Source organism: Mirounga leonina, unplaced genomic scaffold (genome assembly GCF_011800145.1).
Source record: "Mirounga leonina isolate KUSES-001 unplaced genomic scaffold, KU_Mleo_1.0 Mir_54, whole genome shotgun sequence".
In the NCBI taxonomy this organism is placed as follows: Eukaryota; Metazoa; Chordata; class Mammalia; order Carnivora; family Phocidae; genus Mirounga; species Mirounga leonina.
The window spans coordinates 5,922,760-5,946,888 of NW_023270812.1; the positions used below are offsets into that span (position 1 = coordinate 5,922,760).

Sequence of the window (24,129 nt, forward strand, 5' to 3'; positions counted from 1 at the left end):
AAGTTAAGAAACCTGAAAAGCTCTCTCATTTAATATTTAGTTATCCAAAAGCAATTGTTCTTGGTTTTTTTATTTCCTAGAAAAAAGTGAAAGTTAAGAAACCTGAAAAGCTCTCTCATTTAATATTTAGTTATCCAGAAGCAATTGTTCTTGGTTTTTTTATTTCCTAGAAAAAAGTGAAAGCCAATTATCAAATATAAATACCAGCATCCATCTCCATTTTTTTTTAAAGATTTTATTTATTTATTTATTTGAGAGAGAGACTGAGAGAGAGAGAGCATGAGAGGGGGGAGGGTTGGGAGGGTCAGAAGGAGAAGCAGACTCCCTGTCGAGCAGGGAGCCCGATGCGGGACTCGATCCAGGGACTCCAGGATCATGACCTGAGCCGAAGGCAGTTGCTTAACCAACTGAGCCACCCAGGCGCCCCATCTCCATTTTAAAAAGCACAGAGAGTTGGTTATTGCCAATTACAGAGCATTTTTCTCTACAATTTAAAATAATTGTGTTTATGGTAGACTCCACACACACCCCCTATGTCACCAGCAAACACATCCCCACAGCAATGGGGAAGCAAGTGAGTAGCATCCCCAGGCCATCCCAGCCAATACCACAATTAAAATCAGTGAATATTTGCAAAAATCATCTGCGCCAATATATTGATGTGTATGAACAGAAGACTGTAAAATTGACTAGAATTAAAGTTTGAAGTCAGATACTTTGCTAGGAGTATAACTAGACTACCAGAGATCAAAGCCCTGTCTCAGAATATCTACTGGATAGAACATCACTCATCTGTCTTCAGCCCTCCTCCCTCAGAGCCAGGACCTCGTTATCTCAGTAAACCCCCGAAATTTCAATATCTACAAACCACCTGTAGTCATGCTCTCATCATAGCAATGTTCAAACAACACCATGCACGCACAATGATGCTAATGACAGTCCTAACTGGCCCCCATCCTCCCTCCAGTGCTCCACAGCTGTCACCAGCAAATATTGAAGAGTGGTGCCCATTATGCATCAGCATTTCGTGCGGACACACCACCGTGGACTCAGAAGGTCACAGGACGCCCTCTGGGCCTCAATCCCATTTCTGCCTCTTCCGCACCCCATGCCCCAGACCTCTGTCACATGGACACACTTGCTGTCCCTGCCACCTGTCCTCCCAGCTCTGTGGTCACTGGGTCGTCAATCTCTGTCCCCTTAGCCTGCCCCCACCTGCATCCCCCATTTCTGTCAAATCACTGCCCTCCCACATGGTATTGTGGGTCAAACCCTCCCCGGCCACCTACAACTCTGATTATCCTCCTATGTCTTCTGAAGGCTTCAGTATCACCGCCTTGGGTTCCTCCGCCCTACCCTTACACCCAGCGAGGTGCTAAGAGTAACTAATTCTGCCTCAAAAATAGCCTTCACATCTTCTGCTCCCTTACTTCTCAATTGCCATCTCCCCATTTTAAGCCTTCATCATTATACTAGCTTTGCAATGGCTCCCTGACCACTCATCTCTCCCTATAATCCATTAGTGACGCGTTTCTGGAGTGTGCTACATAATCTTTTCCAATGTCTCCCTATTACCTATTACATAGAAGCTGACATCTTACTATCATCTTCAGGTGTGTTTAGACTTTTCTCCATTGTAGATCAGCTACCTTATGATTTTATCTCCTTTCCTCTCCTACTCCTGTCCTTGATTTGGGCTCCGTCGCGTGATTGGCTTTGGCCAGTTTGACTGAATCACGGCCTTTAAATGTACCTGTGCCACTGCTGGTGGTCAGCGAGAGAGCACCCCTGGGTAGTTTCCGCCTCCTCAGCCTGGGCCCCACATGTGCACGGGGCGCAGTCCTGCGCTCAGCCGTTGGGAGGACCGGGCCCGCATGTGCACGGGGTGCAGTCCCGCGCTCAGCCGCAGGGAGGACCGGGTGCCCCTGCACTCACAGCGGGGGCAGAGCCTTCCAGGGGAGGGGCGGCACCGCAGACCCCCAGGTGACCTGGACGGGACACTCCCTGATGTATGGTACTGACATTCTGTGGTTGTGCATTAGGCAGTAAGAGTTGACAATATTTATTTTCCATTCTGATTGGACTAATAGATATTCTATCACTATTTATCACGGCCTCTGTGTTCAGCCAGAACTCTAGGAATCGTACAGAGCCTTCAGCCTAAGTCATTTCAAATAAACCAACACCAAGATCTGAGTACCCTTGAGCGGGCATGCAAGGGCAGGAGCTGTGCAACAAGGGGGAAACCGTCGAGAATGAGTCTCCTAGCGTCCCGAGGTTTTTATCCATAGTGTGTTCCTTTCAAGGAGACTCAAGAATTCAGAGAAAATTCCTCTCTTGACGTTCAGGACTTTTGTGCTTCAGATAAAAGTGATACCTTTCTTTCTCATCTGAATGCCAGCAATCTTTGCCTGCCATGTGCTTCTTGCAGTTGGTCGGAGTGTGGGCAGGACTTGGGGGGGGGGGTGCCTGTGTGTGTGTGTGTGTGTGTGTGTGTCTGACTTTCAGACTCAGTTTAGAAATTCTTGACAGCAGCAGCTGGGTCATACTTTTATCTTTATTTACCAGAATGCCTCACACAGCGCTTGGAACCTAGCAGATAGAGAACATATGTCCGTGAATGGGAAAGTCAAAGGACTGGGGCAGAAACAAAAATAAATGAAGGAAGAAATACAAATAGTCATAAACTCAATACCTAAAGTGCTCCATGGGGAACCAGAAGCTTGTGGAAGAAAGAACATGGAATTTAAAGCCAGATAGATGTAATCTATTAGCTGTACGATTTTTGGCAAATGACTTCTCCTCCCTAAGCTCTAGTTTCTACATCTGTCGTTGGCAATAATAGCACCAACTTTGAAGACTGCTCTGAAGATTTAAGGAAACAGAAGGCGTGCAGAGCCCAATCCACAGCAATAACTCGATACCCGGTTGTTAGTATCAGCATCATCATTCAGGAGTTTGGAAAACTCAACAGGATTGGCCCCTGATCTTGTACATCGAGAAAGCCTCTGAATCCTATGAGGCTGTCCCACGCACACAGTCCTACTTGGAGGATGGACACAGAAGGTGGAATAAGCAGGCGCTATGGATGTGATAATCACTCCGACAACACTCCAGCTTCCTGTGAACTAGAAATTGATGATAAAAAAAAAAAATCCCTATCTGCTCAGATGCCATGAAACACATGAAGAATCTCAGCAAATTCTCAGAGCCTGCTAAAATTTGACAAACATGGAAGAAATCCAAAAACTGAGATTTTCCTTTCAAATCAAGATATTTTCTTGAATATCCAGGGTAGAGCTGGAAAGGGGAATAGGAAGACCGCAAGCAGATTTCAGTAGTTCCAGTGATATGTATAGAACATATTTCTCTCAATCTGCATCCATGGTTCTGAGACCATTGCTTAATTCTTTGACTTCTCATAAAAAACGGTGTTGATCTCAGCAGTCCCTTTGCCAGATGGTACAAATGCACCATCACGCTGGTTCAATTCAAAGCCCCATTAATAACACATTCCACGGATGATAAACTGGATAAAGTTTGGTTGTCTAGCCACTCCAAAGCCCAAAATAAGAATTAGTTCTCACAGTATACAAAAAAATGCCTCAGTTTTGGGAGGTAGAGATTTTCAGTGGGAAGACAGCAGAGTTCTCCAACGTGGTTTTAAATTTCCTCAGGGCAAAAACAATGTCTTATATCTTAGTTTCCTCAATAAATAGAATATTGCCTCTCAAAGAGGAAACACATTTCGTCTGTGTTTTAACTTATTAATTCAACAAGTAAGGCAGTGATGGAAGCTGTTTGGTGTGGACAAAACGAGTAGTTATTTGTCCAACTCGACTTGCTATTATGCCATCAAGTGGAGCCGTTCCCCCATCAGGGACTGAGAAATTTGTATCTTGGACCCTCTCTCTACAGTACCTTTGATTTGAAGATGCCCCAGTATTAATATCTATGGGAGTTGATCGCCAACCAATAACCAAGTCTCACCCAGTTGGCCATCCTCCCACAATATACAGGAAATTGATGTGTTTTTCCTTTTCCAAAAAGGAGTTCCTCTGCTGACATGTAGGTAGGATTCAAATATTTGAGAGTCTGGTAATCCAATTAGAATACTGAAAATAGGGGCGCCTGGGTGGCTCAGTTGGTTAAGCGTCTGCCTTCGGCCTGGGTCATGATTCTGGGTCCTGGGATAGAACTGGGATAGCCCTGGGCTCCCTGCTAAGTGGGGAGTCTTCTTCTCCCTCTGCCCCTTCACCGCTCATGCTCTCTCTCTCAAATAAACAAATTCTTAAAAAAAAAAAAAAAAAAGAACACTGGAAGTAACTAAAACTTGAAAAACCTGCTAATGCTTTTCAAACTCTTCTTAACCTTTTAGACCTTGTAAAAACAAGTAATATTACTCTAACAAGAAAATTCCTGGGGATTGCAAAGTTATTGGAATGTTTTCCAAACACTTAAAGAAGAGTTAGACAATCTCTGAAATGATTAATAATGAGATTCAAAAAGTCAATAATGTCACATTATGAACAAAGGGCTTTCGTCTTTTATAGAAATAACAACCATACTAATGAAATGAAATAAGCACACACTATTTTTGAGCTCCAGCTAGCCCCCAGGCTGCGTTACAAGGTTTCTGATGCAGTCGGTTGTCTCACGTTGCCAGGGTCCGCTGAGGGAGGGCTCTTGTCAGCCCCGAGTGAGGCTCTGCCTGGCACAAATCAAGCTCTTGGTTTCACTGGCGGTTCACTTCCACTGCACCTGACAAAGGATGAAGATGAGCCACAGAGGGGTTCACGGCAGGTTCAATGTCGCCCAGCTCCGAAGTGTGAAGCCAAGGTAGGAGCCCAGGCCAAGGACTCCCTATTACCCTTCTGTGACGTCCCAAGCTCCACAGTGTGGCTGCTGAGAGGTGGGGAGCGGGCGGGGCAGATGGAGGAGGATGAGGGCACAGGGGCCAGGGGGGAAGAGCAGGTTTTGGAAACTGCATGGACACACCCCAGCAACAAAAGAATGATTAGGAGAAAGCTAGATACCCGGAATGGGAAAAGCTATGGAAGACAGCCCTCCCGGAACTGGCTCAATGGAAGCAGCAAGAAGGCGTGCGTGGATCTGATTAAAACAAACAAGCTAGCCGAGGGATGATGAAAGCAAGAACGGGGGCCAGTTACAGAGCCTCGGTCAAAGCACACCGAGTACGGAGGGTGCGAAGGGAGCCTGACACAGGCCGCGCCCCGGAAGGCAGGCCGCTGAGGTTCCTGCTGCCCTGAGGTCGGGGCGGCTCCCGGGCCCCGGGCCCCGAGAAGACAGCACTGGTCACTCTGTGCGGTGCCTTCCGTCTCCGTGTGTCTCCCCGCCCCAAACAGGGCCGTCTTCAAGAAAGCAGACTGAATCCAATGCTGCAGTATCTGTTCTAGCGACCTGCTCACAGTACCCGCTCCACCTGGGACTGTGGAGTAACTCAACCGTCCTGCCAAGCTCCCGTCCAATGTGGCAGCCAGCCCGGAGGTGAGGAGACGGGCCGGTGGCTTGAGGAACTCGCCCAAATAAGACACATAATTAGGAAATGAAAGAGCCAGCTCTGCAGCCCGTGTTTTCCGGCTGTAAGCCCAGGGCTCTTTTAAATACTCTGCTTCGGACACTCCACCTCTCCGAATTCGTGATATAAGCAGACATGTTGGAAAGAACCTCCCAGCCAGCTTACTGGTCTAAGCATCCTGACTCGTCCACACTCATCAGCACACTTCCTGTACCAATTCCTGTGCTCATTAAATTAGGTCAGGTTATCTCCGATACCTTCAATCTTACTCATTTTTAGCTCTCTCCAGTCTGCCAAGCTCAATTTCATCCTACAAAACGCTTAAATTATTTGAATGGGAAGGCTCTCACACATCCTATTGTGTACTAACTTTACATTTTAAGGTCTGAAAAATCTCTGATTTTCATTTGAATTTCTAATAACACATATTTTTCCCCCCAGAAAAGCGATAATATGATCAGCCAAGAATTATCAGATAAAAGATTTTCTAATTTAATAGGCAATGATGTTATCAGATTTTAATTTTAAAAATCATTTTGACATTAAGGAGGCCTTTCCTAGGTAATTTTACATAAATTATCTAAATAAGAAACACTTTTTCAAACAACTTACATTTTCTTTTCTTTCTTTTGCTGTCAAAAATTCAGAATGCTTATTAGTTGCTTCTTCTGACAATAACTTTTAACAAACATGTTTCTGTACAAGTTTTTAATAATATATTTCCTATGTCAGAGAAAGACAAAATGGCAATTATTTAGGAAGTTACTTAAAGATATTTTTAGATGTAATGGTTCGGAAATGTTCTGCATGGTCACAGCTAACAATGCAACAACACGGAGAAAGCAGCCCGAGCCCAGAGATGTTCAGAGGGAAGTCAAAATAACCAGAAAGGAATTGTTCCTACAGGTTTGTTTCTCTTGAACTCCAGTCCCCTCTACCGTCTTCAGTGAGCACTAACTGCCAATTTATATTAATTGGATGAGAATAAAACTTGAGCTTTCACTTTTTTTTTTCTTAGACTTGTAAAAGACGGATATTTTGTGATTTAAGCTTTAATTTTTTTTGCATTTCTTATGACTGGTTTTCATTATAATCAAAGATATGACACATAAAGATACTGAAAGGCCCGTTCTCTGGTTGCAGAGGGCTGAGAAATGCAATTCCTATGAAAGGTCAATTAGCCTTCTGTGGGTCCGAGTCCCGTCGCCATCCACTTCCCTCCCACCTCCGGCCTCGGACCATTTTGCTGCTCATTAGGATCCATACCAGAGGGAGCTCAGTGGGAGGGGAAGGGGACAAAATAGGAATCGATGTCCTTCACTACCCGGGAGCTTTGTGGTAAATAATTTATTGCGGGAGGAAGTGACTGCTGTGTGCACAAGGTGAGGTCTGGGGTTCTGTCGGTCCATGCGCGTGCCCTTTCCTAGATACACAGGTAACAGATAACCAGTCCCACCCATTAAACCAAGTCACATCATGTTTTATATTGTAAACTTTACAAAGGTGTTTCCCAGTGTTGTTTCTTTAAATATTCGATGACTAGTTATGATAAATATTACAGCTAAAAATATATACATGGATTTTGCCAACAGAAATAAATTAATGTTTACAAGTCACTGCATATGCTTTATCGTATTCATGGGGGGAGGGTAGGGCACAGGGTTAACAAACACACTTCGTTTTCAAGCATGTATGGAAAACAGATAAATCCTGTACAATAACCCATTTTATATTATACCTTCTTCCTAAGGAAATTGATACAACCACTTGATACGACCCTAGGAAAAAAATAGGAAGCACGCAAACTGTCATCCTAAACTCAGTTCATATGCCACCTCTCTCTCACTGAGTTTTCTCTTTTCCCCAAACTCAATGGAAAATTTATTATTGCCAAAGAGATTTTGCTTATAATGTGGAGAGAAGATATTTTGCAGCAAGGAGGTCATTTCAGAAAACAAAACAAAACAAAACAAAAAACCTGATAAGGATAAAAACATCTTCGTATCCTTTTTGGGCATCTATTTATTGCTAGCCCCTAAAAAAAAAAAAAAAAAAAAAAACAGTCAGCCACCATTATTTTAATCCAACTTGTTTCCGGTTTCCTTCTCTTCATCCCTCATATACTTTCATTTTCTAAAAGAATCTGATGGTCTTTGGATGCTCTCCCCTTGTCTCCCCGTCCTCTTCTCTCTGCCTCCCTCCTCTTCCCTCCCCAGGTTACCCATCTGCCCTAGGCTTGCTTGCTTTCTTTTTTTTTTTTCAATCTTTGATCACTATTATTGGTTAAGATATCCTTTGTCTAACTTAGTCTTACATAGAGAGAAATATGGTAATTTTTACTTTGGAAAGCAAAATCCAGCAGGATATATGCCAAAAGCTGAGCTATAGAGATGGTTTAGGGCTGTTCAGTCTGTTTCTGGTACCTTCTAGGCCTGTAAAGATGACTCATTTCAGAACTGTGAGTGCCTCCCAGACTCTGTGAAATAGCAGGACTTCCTAAAGGAAAGACATAAAAATTTCAGATAAAGAATACTGAGAATAGCAGTGGGGAAAAGCTGTAGGAATGTTTTATTTGCACTAAACTACTTTCCACCTCAGTATATCACCTATGCTGTATTTATGATCCATGATTTCTCTTGAATGAACACAAACGCCAGGCTCATTCAGAGCCAGAAAGAATTAGGTATGTCCCTCGCTTGGGTGACAGCCCAATGCTGGTTACCAAGAACTAACCAAGTAAGCAAAGAAAAGTAGACTGATTGACTCAAGGTTGCAATGAGTAGGTAGCCAGCCTGGAACAGAGTTAAGTTTGGTTGCATTTTGTTTTGTTTTGTTTTGTTTTGTTTTGATTCCAGTGTAGTTAACATACAATGTTATCTTAGTTTCAGGGGTACAATGTCGTGGTTCAACAAGTCTGTGCATTACTCAGTGCTCATCATGAGAATAAGTTTATTTCATTTCATGTCTTTGAAACAAACTACTAGATGACACAATAAATGCTGTTTTCAAATCAGTGGAAACCCAGAGTGATAATTTGAACCTTTAATTATTTTAAAATAGATCTCTCCCCCTCTAAAAACAAATAAACAAAGAAACAAAAACAAAAACAAATCTCTCCCAGGGGAAGAAAAAGCCATGGAGTCACACAACTGACCCAGAGCTTTAAGAAAAAAAATGTATGTCAACTCTGGAAGGAAGAAAAATAATCAGGGACCACTTATCCTCAAATATTACAGTTTCTCCCTACTGCCATGCAAGATAATGTAGCCACGTACCATCATCATAACTTGGGGCCATCCAGTAAATCTGACATCTCGCATGTCCCTTGGACGCTGCGGGGAGCTTGAATAGGGTGGGGTAGGGTAGGGTACCCACAGAGTAGGGCAGGATGGAGAAGACAATATTCAAGCTCTTCCATGGCAAAGAAGACAGGAGAGATGACAGGCACTTCTATTTATTTTTTTTAAACTGACACAGATAAATAGTTTCATACCTTGGCTGTAAATTCCTTAAGTTTCCAGCCTTAGGTTTAAATTTTATATATATATACAACACATTATTACTTATGTCAGCTCCTGTTTCATAATCTGGATATTTTATTTCCTGTGCAACAATTCTTTTACTCTGGATAAATAAAACATGAAGCTGCTTTCCTCTTTCACACCTGGACTCTAAGCAGATGTCTGCTCAGGTTGCCCTCCAGACATCGGCTCGTAGAAAGGCATTGAAAGTCTGTGCAAATTTGGACAAATTCCTAGATTCTGATATCCGACTACAAGAAAGGATAAATGGTATTCATTTCTTCCATTTCAGCTGTTGGTCCTAACTAATTCTTTCCTGTAATCATTTATTCAGGAGAAACAATGTGTCAAGACCACTGCCATTCCCGAGTACATTCCTGAGGGTTACAGCTATTGCAGGTGAGTGAGGACAATGCTCCCCAAAGGGCCGCAGGGTCAGCTGCAGGTAAATGACAGAGATGTACTGTGCTGGCCAGGGACTCTAGCTTTGAACCTTTACTCTGAAATAAATGGTAAATACTGTCTTGGATAAAAATCCCTTTTCCAAATTTATCTAACAGAACTTACTTATAATGAACTTCCTTTAAGACTGTTGGGTTTTTTTTTTTTTTTTTTTTTTTTTTACATTTTCAAAATATACATTTTTGGGGCATAAGGATAGACTAAAAGCTCAGCAGGGACACATTCAGTCTTCTCCTGGGATAAATCAGTTAAAGAAATTTACAAAAATCCATTGTTTGGTGGATGGTATTTGGGGACTATGAGAAAGTGCCTCAAAGCTTAGGGACAGTGTTTTGCATCCTGCTGTAATAAAAGCTAATGAAAACCCACAGGTGACAGGTCAGGCCATAGATTTCAAGATAATACATTTTACTTGTATCTACAGTAACTCAAGTAACTTCTCCTCTGGTAGAGATAGAAGAAAGGCAAGGTGGGAGTTCACTTATAAAAGAATTTCTGAGGGAATGAGGACTCATGCTTCAACCCATCAAAACAAAAGCCTGGCTTCAGAAAGACTGGGCCTAGTATAGTGTCCTGATTTATTGATTTATTTTTTAAAGATTTTATTTATTTATTTATTTATTTATTTATTTATTTATTTGAGAGAGTGTGAGAGAGATAGCAAGGGAGAGCATAAGCAGGGAGGAGAGGGAGAAGCAGGCTCCCCTCTGAGCAGGGAACCCTACACGGGGCTCGATCCCAGAACCCTGGGATGATGCCTGAGCTGAAGGCAGACGCTTAACCCACTGAGCCACCCAGGTGCCCCTAGTGTCCTGATTTAAAGGAAATCTCTGACTTCTCTTTCATTTTAATCTTCTTCCAAATAAAGGAAGTATAGTGGGTTGAATGGTGTCTACTCAAAATCCATGTCCATCCAGAATGTGAACATATTTGAAAATAGGGTCTTTGTAAATGTAATAGCTAAGGATCTCAAGATGAAATCATCCTGGATTCAGGGCCTACCTAAATCCGGTAACTGGTATCTTTGTAAGAAGAAGAGGGGACGCAATCTCCCAGAGGAAAATGTCATGTGAAAATGGAAGCTGAGATCTGAGCGATGCCTCCACAAGCCAGGGACTCTAGGAGCCACTAGAAGCTGGAAGTGGAAGGAGCATTCTTCCCTGGAGCCTTCTGAGCAAGCAGGACCCTGCTGACTTGATTTCAGCCTTTTGGCCTCTAGAACTATGAGCAATAAATGTGTGCTGTTTTAGGCCACCATGCTTGTGCTCTTTCGTTGTAACAACAAACTCCTAAACGAGGGAAAACATTGTGGCCAGAAAGAACAAGATGTACAAAATTGGGGTTGAGGGGCCAAGGGAGTTGGGAAGAAGAAAAGCTAGGATGCATTTCGGCTGGGAGTAGGATACTTGTAGGTAGAGTCAAGTATGGATGGGGCTCCCCAGGCCGGCTCCTATTCTGGCATTACACAAAGCCAATAAGCTTTACGTATTTGTCAACATTTGTTTGGAGGCGGCTTTAAGCTCTGTAACGGCAGAGATGAACAGAAGTGCGATAGCAGCCAACCTCACAAACCTTCTCATCTTTGGTTCATTCTGGTCAGGTGCCGTACACCCTGGTCTATTCAGGAGTGTTGAGCCGACACCTCTTGTCTCCCGTAATTGTTCATAGCTCCCTTTTAACCATCAAGTGTCTCCCGGTCTGAAAGACAAATCATATGGTCATCCTACTTAAGAAGCCCATGGCGCACAGTAGCTGTTCAATGCATAAATTTTGAACACTTAATGAAATAAATATAATAGCAATAAATCTAGCATTTTTTTAATCGTCTATATGCTGGGCAGTGTTCTCAGTATTTTCTCATTTTACTGTATGCAATGCCACAGTAAGGTAGGTGCTATTAACATCCTCATTTTATAGATGAGGTGTAAAGAAGTTAAGTCCTTCATGTTCATAAATTCCATTGTCCTAAGTAATCATAAACTTCTACCTGCTTGCATATCCAAAATACCTCAGCTCCACATCCTGCTCCATGGAATACGCCTGTATAACCTAGTCTACCCACAAGACACACACACACACACACACACACACAAGCATGCACACAAATACACAAACACAGATACACATAGCAGCTGGAGACTGGGGGGTAAAAAAAAAAAAAGAAGTTAAGTCCTTACCAAAGGTCATACACAGCTACTACGTGGCTGAGCCAAAATAACAAATAGTTGTGTGGCACTGTTTCACAATCCCTTTCATAAAGATCAACACATTTAATCTCACCTAATACTTTCACTAACCCTTTTTCAAATATTAGTTTCAGTATTTTAACAGAGTCACTTAGGGTTTAGGAAGACTAAATTAATTAGCCAAGATTACACAGGAGTTTCTACAAAGGTAGTCGGCTTATATCCAGGTCAAAATCTGCAGAAAAATCACCTGGGGTGCCAACAACAAGAACAGATTTTCATACCCCACCTTAGACCCATGGAGTAAGAATCTAGAGCAGCGTGTCCTGGCAATCTGCATTTCCAATCATTTCCCCGGCGACTCTCAATGTGAAGTCAGGTTGAGAATCTCTACCAAGGGCAAGGGAGCTGGGTGGGCATTTGACTTCTGGCCTCTCAGTCCCAACCATTCCTCACCCACTGAAATCCTCCTTTCTGGTCACCCAGGCATCCCATACTCCCTCCTAAACCCTCCTCAGCCTCAGCTCCAGTAGGTTATTGATGTATCCCAGACAGACATGCACCTTCAACTTTCTGACTCAACTGGAGGAGTGGGGACATGACAAGGGTACCCCATCCATGCAGGCCTTGGGGTCTAAAAGAGCCAAGAGTACTCTCTGGATCACACTCCCAGAACTACCCAGTAAGACATTCCATCAAACTAGCTCCAAAGGCTGTGAAGGAAAATGGGTGTACTCCTAAGTGGACAGGGGAAAGATTTAATCTGTCATGTAAGCTTTTCTAATGGGTTCTACTGACTATAAAAGAAAGCGTATTATACAAATGCATAGAGAGAGAGAACATATAGCCAGTTGTTTGTGTCAGACATTCACAAACTACCAATATCAAATATGGCATCAATTATACTTTAAAGGGCAGAGCCTGGAATTAACATACAAATAGTAATACTTCTGTGTGCCCAAAGGCATGTGACGTCTATAAGCCTTGCCTTTGTTGAGTAATTTGTAAACCTTTAAAATGTCTGGAGCAGCACAAAGTGAAGCCAGAAATGGAAAACAGATTTTAAGTCAAGTGAAGACATAATGAACCACTTCGCTTTTCCTGGTTTTATAATCTAGCATATCAGCTCTTTTGAAATATACCAAACTCAAAAAGGAAAATGGGCTGAAGGAGATAAGCACACACAGGGATGCTGATCTCGTCCTACTTCAGGTGGAAAGAATCTGAAATAAGGGAATGATTTGGCAAATATAATTTTTTTTCAATACACTGACTTTTATTAAGTTTCTATGGGATGGGGGGTAACTGAGGACAGAATCTGTTAGAACACAATCTGTTAGAACAAAAAAAGATAACACTGCATCCATACGGACAATACATATACACACACACACACACACACGTGTGTGTGTGCGTGTGTGTAGCATACTTATAGTATAACCAAACTAAAAGTCCTAGAAGAAAATAGGAATGCATTCTTCAACCTGAATCTATGGACAACCTTTAAAACCATGACTCAAAATCATGAGGCAATAAAATATGAATACATTTAACCACATCAAAATTAAAAAAAAATAGTCTTTCCATGGCAAACATAACAAAGGCAAAGACCAAACAAACAAACAAACAAACAGACTGTTAACTACAGAGAACAAATAGTTTCCCGAGGGGAGAGAGTAGGGGGATGGGTGAAATAGGTGAAGGGGATTAAGAGGACACTTATTGTGATGAGCAATGAATAAAGTATAAAGTTGTTGAATCACTATCTTGTACACCTGAAACTAATATAACACTATGTTAACTACACTGGAATTAAAAACAAAATAAAATAAAACAAAAACTTAGGAAAAGAACTTCAAAAGAAAACAAGGCAAAGACAAGTGACAGAGTGGGAGAAAATATTTTCAACTTAGGACACAAGGAAACCTTAAAAATTGAAAAAAAGTTTAAAAATCTGATAGAAAAACATGTAAAAGACAAAATATGTACAAATGAATACTAAAATATGAAAAGATGATGAATTTTAATTATAATAAAATAAACAGATTTTTGAACTATGCCCCTTTACGCCAATAACACTGACTACATTTCGAAAGCTTGACAAATACTGCTGGTGAAGAAACTTGTACATATCGCTGGTGGGAGAGGTTGGCACCAGCTAACGGAATGGTGTCTGACTTATTTCACTTAGCATAATGTCTTCAAGGTCCATTTATGTTGTCACAAATGTCAGGATTTCTTTGCTTTTAATGGCTGAATAATTTTCCACTGTGTATTTATACCATAACGTATTTATCCATTAATCCATCAATGGACTCATAGGTGCTGCAAAGAAATTGGAGGTACAGATATATTTTCTAGTTAGCATTTTCATTCCCTTCAGATACACACCTGGAAGTGAAATTGCTGGATCACACGTCAGTTCAGTTTTTAATTTTTTGAGAATCCTCTGTACTGTTTTCCAGAGTGGCTGCACCAATTTACATGTCCTACATCTCCACATCCACTCCAACACTTGTTATTTCTTGTCTTTTCCGTAATAGCCATTCTAACAGGTGTGAGCTGTGTAACTTATTTTTAACATAAGCTGAAATGTATGTGTGCATGTATTTTAAGCCCCTTTCTTCAGTAAATGATAACATATTATGTATTTTTTCATAAAAAGTCATTTTTCACATGGTAATTCATCCTAGAACTCATTACATGGTAGTATAGTGAGATTTTCCTTATTCTTTTTCGTAACTACATAGTGATCTCATATGGGGATAAATCATAGCTTTATGAGTACTGTGTGTATGTATCGTTACATATTTTTCCAGTACATTATTATCAGTATCAGTTTACTGCAGAGGCCAAGGAAGACCAGTACTTTGACAGCAAGGAGCCCACTTAATACCCAAATGTTGGTTTTAAAATATAATTTCCCACTTAGATGAACCAGGACTCCTAATACCAGGTCTGAGAGAAAAAGTACCATATGATCCCAGAATATCTTTTGTGTGACCCCAGAACATCTTGTGTGCCAGAAAGCAAGACTATGCTCAAATGCAAATGGGTTCACACTGGCCAAGTTTGGGAAAATATAAACATAAAAAGGAATAATGATGGTAATGGGTTATAATATATTGAATAAAGAAAGAATCAATGAATTTATAAAGATACTCAAAATATAGGGGTGGGAAGTGAGAAAGGGCTCTTTTATATAGGAGAATAATATAGGATAAATATGGAAAGGATGATAGACTAAGAAAATTATATTTTTAAAACTACTAATCTAATAACCAATTCAGTTAAAGACCCCCAGTACAGCAATTGGATGAAAGATTGCTAGGAATCAAGATATTTGCACAAAGTATCTTCCCATGGGTTTCAGAGGCAGAGGGTTGTTTCTACAAAGGTGCATTTGGCAAGCATCCCCATAGGCAAGCAATCGTACTAGCATCATCAGTTACAAACTATGCAGTGTTGGTGACAATGATGTTTAACTGAATGTACTGATGAAGAAACAATAAAACAAAGCCAGCTCGCAGTACATTTTGCCAGACAACTGGCCTGGGAGTCTTTGAGGTGTGTATTTTTTGAAAAAAATCCACAAAAGGTATGTGTGAGGGAATTGTTCCAAAGTAAAGGAGATTAAAGATGCAAGATAACTAAATGTAATGTGTGATCCTTGACTGAATTCTTGATCAAAAAGATTTAAAAAAAATGCTATAAAGGACAATTTGGGAATGACTGGCGGGAACATCTGCATATGGACTGCAAAAGAAATACCATCGTATAGGTGTTAAATTTCTTGGGTATGATTAGACATCATGGCTATGTAGAAGGATGTCTTTATGTTTTGTAGATACTGACTGAACCGTTTAGGACCAAACCGCCCTGCTGTCTGCAGCATGTCTAACAAGAGGAGGCAGGAAGGGAAGGAAGAAGGAGGGGAAGGAGGGAAGGAAAGAGAAAACACTAAAGCACATGAGACAAAGTGTTAAGAGCTGGGGAATCTAGGTAAAGGTCATACAGGTATTTGTTATACAGGTTTTTTTGTTTTTTACTTTTCAAGGTTGAAATCTTATAAAATAAAAAAAGAGATAAAGTATCTTCATCCTCAGTCACCACATGGAAAGTACCCACTGAACACAAGGAATGTGGTAGAACTACAAAATTTGGGAAAGAGGGGCGCCTGGGTGGCTCAGTCGTTAAGTGTCTGCCTTCGGCTCAGGTCATGATCCCAAGGTCCCAGGATCGAGTCCCGCATCGGGCTCCCTGCTCAATGGGGAGCCTGCTTCTTCCTCTCCCACTCCCCCTGCTTGTGTTCCCTCTCTCACTGTGTCTCTCTCTGTCAAATAAATAAAATAAAAATCTTAAAAAAAAAAAAAAGAATAAAAAAAAAACTGGGGAGAGAAAACAACGTATGCAAGGAGTGAGGGAGATGAAAGCAAAATCCAAACTTGTGGGGCATCTGGGTGACTCAGTCAGTTAAGTGTCTGCCTTGGGCTCAGGTCATGATCTCAGGGTCCTGGGATCAAGCCCCGCATCGGGCTCCCTGCTCAGCGGGAAGCCTGCTTCTCCCTCTCCCTCTGCTTGTCCCCCTACTTGTGCTCACTCTCTCTCTCTGTCAAATAAATAAATAAAATCTTTAAAAAAACAAAAAATCCAAACTTGCCTGAGTGAAAAAGAAATCTTTGCTTTGAAAATCAGAAAGCTATTATAACAGTATGGGTTACTGCTACAGTTTAGAGAGAAGAATAATATTCAATTAAAGAATGTGGCCAGTGGACTAAAAGTTCAGCAGCTTGTAGTAACGTTAAGAAGACGACTACAATGAATAAATACATTTCCCAAACCAGTGATTTTTAGAATCATAAAATAATTTCTGAAGCATAGTAGACTATGCTTCAGAATAGTCTAGGCTGGTTTGGACTAATGCGCTTCATGGATAACCAAAGAAAATAACTCATTTCATGAATGCTGTTCTTTCTTAAAGAGGCAGCAGAAAGAACCTTCTTAAACATTTTGCAATAAAGAACCTTTCCACATCATAAACTTCAAACAGATATGGGCTTCCATGCAAAGAGATAGTGTAAAAAAAAGAATAAAAGAAATTAAAATCCTCCCAGATAGCTACCCAAACGATCAAAAGGGCAAAAGACAGTGGGTAAACACATTTGCTAAAATCCATATTAGAGAGTATATGAGAACATTTGCATTACGATAAACAGCTAATTGGAGTAAACTGACTCATTTTTAAAGATATTTTGGCAGGCTTACCAATATTTTAAATGCACATACAGAAATTCTCATATAAGTGCTGAAAGACATATGTCCATGGATGGTCATTGCAATGACAATGAAAAAAAGTGGAAACAATCTAAACATTCATTCATTTTGGTCTGGCTGTCACTCATCCATTCAACTGGTCAGTATCTGTTGTGATTCCAGAGGGCTCACATGAAAAAAGATACTGTCCATTTTTTAAATAAAAAGTTCAAGTTGCATAATAGCACATATTACTATTAGTATTAGTAGTAGTATCATTAACCCATTTAGTTACCTATGTAATTATGTATATGCATTTTTTTTAAGATTTTATTTATTTATTCATGAGAGACGGAGAAAGAGAGGCAGAGGCAGAGGGAGAAGCAGGCTCCCCGCAGAGCAGGGAGCCCAATGCAGGACTCAATCCCAGGACCCTGGGATCATGACCTGAGCTGAAGGCAGATGCTTAACCGACTGAGCCACCCAGGTGCCCTGTATATGCATTCTTATTGAATGTGCATACCAACTTATGAATATCTCTGAAGAATGGGATCAGGTGGGAAAATGGAAATTTTCGATTTTTACTTTTACTTTATATAGTTTTGGAATTTAAAAAAGTATAGACATTTTGTTACTTTGATCCTTTTGAAAGGACACCTGGGAAAATATTTGCAAGTCATTTAATCCCTAATATCTTTCCTATTGCGGGGGGGGAGGTCAGAAAGGATGACAGAAAATTCTGTACACGAAGGAATTAATTCTCTTTTGTTAACTCTCCTGCTAATGTCTGTTTTTGATGTTGTCTCTTTAATTTTGTCATCGTTGGCTATAACTTCTTTCTGACCTGTATTTTACCTAAATCACCCTAAATACGACCTCAGTTTACACACAGTTGCTTAGATGAGAGCTATTCACTCACGTCCCCCCCTTTTTTTAATTAAGATTTTATTTATTTGAGAGAGAGAGGAGAATGCACAAGCAAGCACACAGGGAGGGGCAGGGAGAGAGGGAGAGAGAGAATTTCAGGAAAACTCTGGGTTTTCTCATGACCCTGAGATTAAGACCTGAGGCGAAATCAAGAGTCGGGCACTGAACCGACTGAGTCTCCCAGGCAACCCACTCACCCCTCCTTTTGAGAAAAAAAAATAATACATTTAGTTGTGTAACTTTGATTCTCTTCGTTCTAAGAAGACTCTTTTTTTTTTTTTTCCACCTCAGATGTGTGCCTATTTTTGGAGTGGATGAAATGCTGGAAAGCTTATTTCAATAAAACTGGAGTATGTCACAGGGTGACTTGTGTCCCCACAAAATTCATATGTTGAAGTCCTAACCCCTCAGAGTGTGACTGCATTTGGAGATAGGATCTTTGAAAAGGTAATCAGGTTAAAATCAGGTCATTAGGGGGGCCCCTATCTAATCCGATATGACTGTGTCCGTATCAGAAGAGGTCAGGACACAGGGAAGACCATGTGAGGACACAGAGAGAAGACAGGCATCAACAAGCCAAGGAGAAAGGCCTCTGAGAAAACCAATCCTTGCCACCTTGATCTCAGCCGTCCAGGGTCCAGAATTGACAGGAAGTAAGTTTCTGTTATTTCAACTACCCATCCTATGGGGCTTTGTTATGGCTGCCCTTGCAAACTAAAACACTGAGTTTCTGTATCTTCAGGAACCGAAAACTTTCAAAATTCTGTGGCCTATTATTAATAACAAGAACACTACATTTCTACCTGCCCATTCACCTTTTTATTTATTCCAAAAGAACTTCGGGAGTCTTGGAAAATCAAACCTTTGCTGTCAGAATCTTGAGTGACAACACAAAACCACAGAACAGAATTTAGGAAGGGCTCACTCTGTACAAATATTATGCAATAGCACTTCACATCCCCCTCTTGATTCTGTAACAGCAGGTGTTGTCTTGGATCATTCTCTTTATGTTGGGGATTTTTTTTTTTCCCCACAAGGGCCTTGGTTTCTCTGTACCTTACGACACCTTAGCATCACGAGCCAGGTCTGGGTTCTCCTTCATGTCACAGAGCCTCCACTCTAACCGGAGACTGCATTGTTGTAAGGCAAAGGGGATGCAAGTCATGACTGGGAGGCTCTGTTGATTAAATAAATACAGACAGAGCTATTAATTGTGAGTCTTAGAAAAAGGGGACGATCACTAAGTAAACAAAACATCTTTGGCTCTCGGCTCCAATATTCAAGTGAAGGTCATAGTAGTTCCCCCAAATTCTCATCAAAGCATATCCTAACTTTATCCAAAATTTTGAAGAAAACTAATAATATATTATATCATCAGGATTTTTATAGTAGGACCTTCACAGTTCACAACACCGAAACCAGCACTTAATGCATGTCTGTTGAATGAATGAATAATGATAATAATTAACAAGAACTGTTCTAAGTGCCGTATTTACTAAGCATTTCACATACTTGTAATCTTCACAACTACACTGAGAAGTAAGGATTTGACACGGACTGCTGGAACCTCGTCAAAATCTGCTTCTTCCCCTTACTGGGCACCTCGCTGACTACCTCTCCCAGCCACCTGTGCATTTGCGGGTGGCCCCAGTAATCATTCTCGCCAATGCGCTAGGGAGCGCAAGTGATGAATGCCACTTCCTGGCCAAAGCACTCTTGCTGACGTCACAGCGAAACATCGATGGACGAAGAGACAGACGCATGGCAAAATGTAAAAATACAGAAAAACTCTCCACTGCAAGCTGGGAGTTCACATTTTATGGTTGGAACCATACCACCAAAGACTACAACCAGACAAACACAAGTGTAGTTTGGTAGCATACCCAAATTACATCATTGGGCTTTTGGAGTGTAAATAAGTTTTCTAGAGATTACTCTGCACAACTTAAAGTTTAAAAATGACATCATATGTTACATTCAAGTTAAAAATTAGCAGGTTGAAAGAGGAAGCTTCTTTTAAAACAAGGCCATAAATGTATAGGATGTCTGATTAGGAATAGGTTTTATCATATTTACTTTTTGAATAATTGTTGAATCCACTGCCTTTCAAAATTTTTCTGATTTTTCTTTTTTTAATTTGTTGTTGTTGTTTTAAGTTATCTTTATAGCTGTCAGCCTTAATCTTCATGTTTCCTTGGGCAGAAATAAATCATTCCCCCGTGCCATGGATATCACCTCCATACTGTCTTTTTTATTCAAATTCCAGTTTCATACAGTATAATATTAGTTCCAGGTACACAATATATAGTGATTCAACACTTCCATACAATACGCAGTGCTCATCATTACAAGTACCCTCCTTCATCCCCATCACCTATTTAACCTAGCCCTCCACACCCCTCCCATCTGGTAATCTAAGTTTATTCTCTAGACTTAAGAGTCTGTTTCTTGGTTTGACTCTCTCTCTCTCTCTCTTTTGCTTTCCCCCTTTGCTCGTTTGTTTTGTTCTTAAATTCCACGAAATCATATGATACTTGTCTTTCTCTGACTGACTTATTTCACCTAGCATTATACCCTCTAGCTCCATCCATGTTGTTGTAAATGGCAAGATTTCATTCTTTTTTATGGCTGAGTAGTATTCTGTGGTATGTATAGGTGTGTATACACACACACACACACACACACTATATCTTCTTTATCCATTCATCAATCAATGGACACTTGGGCTGCATCAATAACTTGACTATTATATATAGATAATGCTACTATAAACACAAGGGTGCATGTTTCCCTTTGAATTAGTATTTTTACATTCTTTGGGTAAATACTTAGTACTGCAATTCCTGGATCATAGTAGTTCTATTTTTAACTTTTTGAGGAACTTCTAAACTATTTTCCACAGTGGCTGCACCAGTTTGCATTCCCACCAACAGTGCAGGAGAGCTCCCCTTTCCATATGCTCACTAACATCTGTTGTTTCTTGTGTTGTTGATTTTAGCCATTCTGACAGGTGTGAAGTGACATCTCATTGTTGTTTTGATTTTCATTTCCCTGATGATGAGTGATGGTGAGCATCTTTTCATGTGTCTGTTAGCCATCTGTATGTCTTCTTTGGAAAAATGTCTATTCATGTCTTCTGCCCATTTTTAAATTGGACTATTTGGTTTTTGAGTGTTGAGTTTTATAAGTTCTTTATATATTTTGAATAGTAACCCTTTATCGGATATGTCATTTGCAAATGTCTTCTCCCATTCAGTAAGTTGTCTTTTAGCTCTATTGATTGTTTCCTTCGCTGTACAGAAGCTGTTTATTTTGATGAAATCCCAATAGCTTATTTTTGCTTTAATTTCTCTTGCCTCAGGAGACATCTATAGAAAGAAGTTGCTACGGCTGATGTCAAAGAGGTTACTGCCTGTGTTCCCTTCTAGGATTTTTATGGCTTCATGTCTCACATTTAGATCTTTAATCTGTTTTGAATTTATTTTTGTGTATGGCATAAGAAAGTGGTCCACTTTCATTCTTCTGCATGTTGCTGTCTAGTTTACCCAGCACCATTTGTTGAAGACACAGTTTTTTTTTTTTCCCCATTGGACATTCTTTCTTGCTTTGTCAAGGATTAATTAACCATATATAGTTGTGGGTTCACTTCTGGGTTTTCTATTCTGTTCCATGTCTCTATGTGCATACTTCCGTGCCATACCATACTGTTTTAATCACTACAGCTTTGTAATATAAGTTGAAGTTCAGAATGGTGATGCCTCTAGCTTTGCTTCTCTTTTTCAAGGTTGCTTTTGCTATTCAGGTTCCATACAAATTTTACGACTGTTCTAGCTCTGTGAAAAAATGCTGTTAGTACTTTGAAAGGGGTTGCTTTAAATGTACAGATTGCTTTGGGTAGTATAGACATTTTAAATATTTGTTCTTACAATCCATGAACATGGAATGTCTTTCCATTTCTTTGTGTCATCTTCAGTTTCTTTCATCAGTATTTTATAGTTTTCAGCATAAGTCTTTCAACTCTTTGGTAGGCTTATTCCTAGGTGTCTTATTGTTTTGGGTGCAATTGTAAATGAGACTGATCCCTTTATTTCTCTTTCTGCTGTTTCATTAATGGTGCATAGAAATGACTGATCCCTTTATTTCTCTTTCTGCTGTTTCATTAATGGTGCATAGAAATGCAACAGATTTCTGTACACCGATGCTGTATCCTGCGACTTTACTGAATCTGTGTATCAGTTCTAGCAGTTTTTTGGTGGAGTCTTTCAGATTTTCTATATAGAGTATCATGTCATCTGCAAATAGTGAAAGTTTTACTTCTTCCTTGCTGATCTGTATGCTTTTTATTTCTTTTTGTTGTCTGACTGCTGTGGCTAGAACTTCCAGTGCTATGGTAAATAAGAGCTCACCTCCGTATTTCTTACCATGTGTTTGTCATCTTCATACTACCTACATAAAACCTCAACAACCTTTTGAACCCATTTGCATACTATCTTAAGTCTACTGGCATTATATATATACAATGCTAACTCCAATAAAACGTATCATTTGAAATTATCTTAACTCCTGTGAAAAGACTGCAAACTTCTTACCTACTTCCCCCAGAAACAAATCACTAGATCCTCCTGAAAGTGAGAAGAGCCTTTTAATAAGCATGGCACTGTGGTTGAATGGTTGCTAGGACAACATCTAGTGCTGCAGAAAGACCATGATAAGGCATTCGTTAGGAAAGTCAGTTCTTAGGCAGCAGTGAGGGTTGTTGTTTTTTAACATTAGCCACGTAGATAGCTTTTATATGGATTGAGCATTTTACCTGCATTGTCTCATTTTAACTTCATAACAACTTCATGAAATAAGCATCATAGATGAGAAAACTGAAGCTCAAAAAGATGCACAATTTACTCAAAGATAAATAACCAGATATGAAACCAGGTTTACCTTGTTCTAAAGCCATTTTTTACTATTCTCCTTGTCTGAATAAATGGAGAATGAGTGAAAATATCTACTCTAATTAACACATCCAAATCTTGGTTCATTCTATAACCAAAGCAGTTTTATAAAAGTAGAATTTAGATGCACTCAAGATGAACTGTCAAATTGTTCTAAATTGTCTTGGAGGTTGTTTTATCTAATGGTCCATATATTTGAAACCCTGAGAAATGATGACAGAGCATATATAAGACACAGAGAATACTGTAAACAAGGGATTCTGGCCTGGGAGATGAGCCAGAGAGACTGAGAAGTCCATAAACCTCCAGAGAGATATAACAAATCTGATGTACCTTTGTGGTAAAGGCAGCATGTCTCCCTAGTTAAAAATCACTGTGCATAATGGAGATATTTTTGAGAAGAATGCTTTAATTTTCTTTTTCTTTCTTCCCTTTTTTTTTCTTTTTTTGCGAATGGTATATTCGCAAAATATAATCATGAAATGATTATAAAATGCTGTGGTTTTTCTGATAAGTCACAATTTAGGTAGGTGATATTATTTGTTTAGTAGAGAGTTTGAAATGCAAGCACTACATTTGTGCTTGCATTTCAAGCCCAACTGGACTGAAGCATAATAAAAGGTTTGATCTAAGGGCATTTTCCTATAATTCCCATCGTTAGCATTATTCTTTTGTGTTTACTCCAGGAGACCTCTACTCAACTCTAAAGTGTTAACTGGAAGGGATAAATATAAAACAAACTATTCGATATTTGGTTATCATAAATAGGAATTTCATGAAGGAATAGAAAATAGGAAATTGGTTATGAAAAATGAATGAGAAGTGGTTGATACAGATATGCAGCTAAGTTGGGGTAACTCATGCTGATCATTTCAAAGGCTGGTAACACTAGAGAAGCTCCTAACCCAATAGCAGGTAGAACCTAGGAGCACAAATTTTAGTATGCTTGGGTGTGCCCAGAGGTCCATGACTTCCTATTTTCCACCACATTTCCCAGGGAAGGTGTCTCAGATTTTGTCTTTCTTCTGAACTGTGCTCAATGACCTATGGTAGAACTAGAATCTTTACCCAAATGTGAACCCAATTCATTGAAGCATTGAAAATATGCCTAACCCTCACTGTTCCCCTCTCTGTATGGGGTGGGCTCTTCTCCAAACTAGTTATGCAGAATTACTGTGCAGCCCACATCCTACACTCAACCCAATTTTAAATACAGCCAATAGGAAGGAAGATTCTACTACTGTGCCAGTGGTATGTGGGATTCTAAGATGGCTGTCAAGATTCTTACTCCTGAT

The 24,129-nt window shown here is 40.2% G+C and overlaps 1 protein-coding gene across 3 annotated transcripts in view; it reads right to left on the reverse strand.

Annotated features, from left to right (window-relative positions):
- Nucleotides 1-24,129, reverse strand: part of LOC118001822 (E3 ubiquitin-protein ligase parkin) — a 1,265,989-nt gene that overhangs the window by 850,239 nt on the left and 391,621 nt on the right. The gene's annotated exons all lie outside the window — the stretch shown is intronic.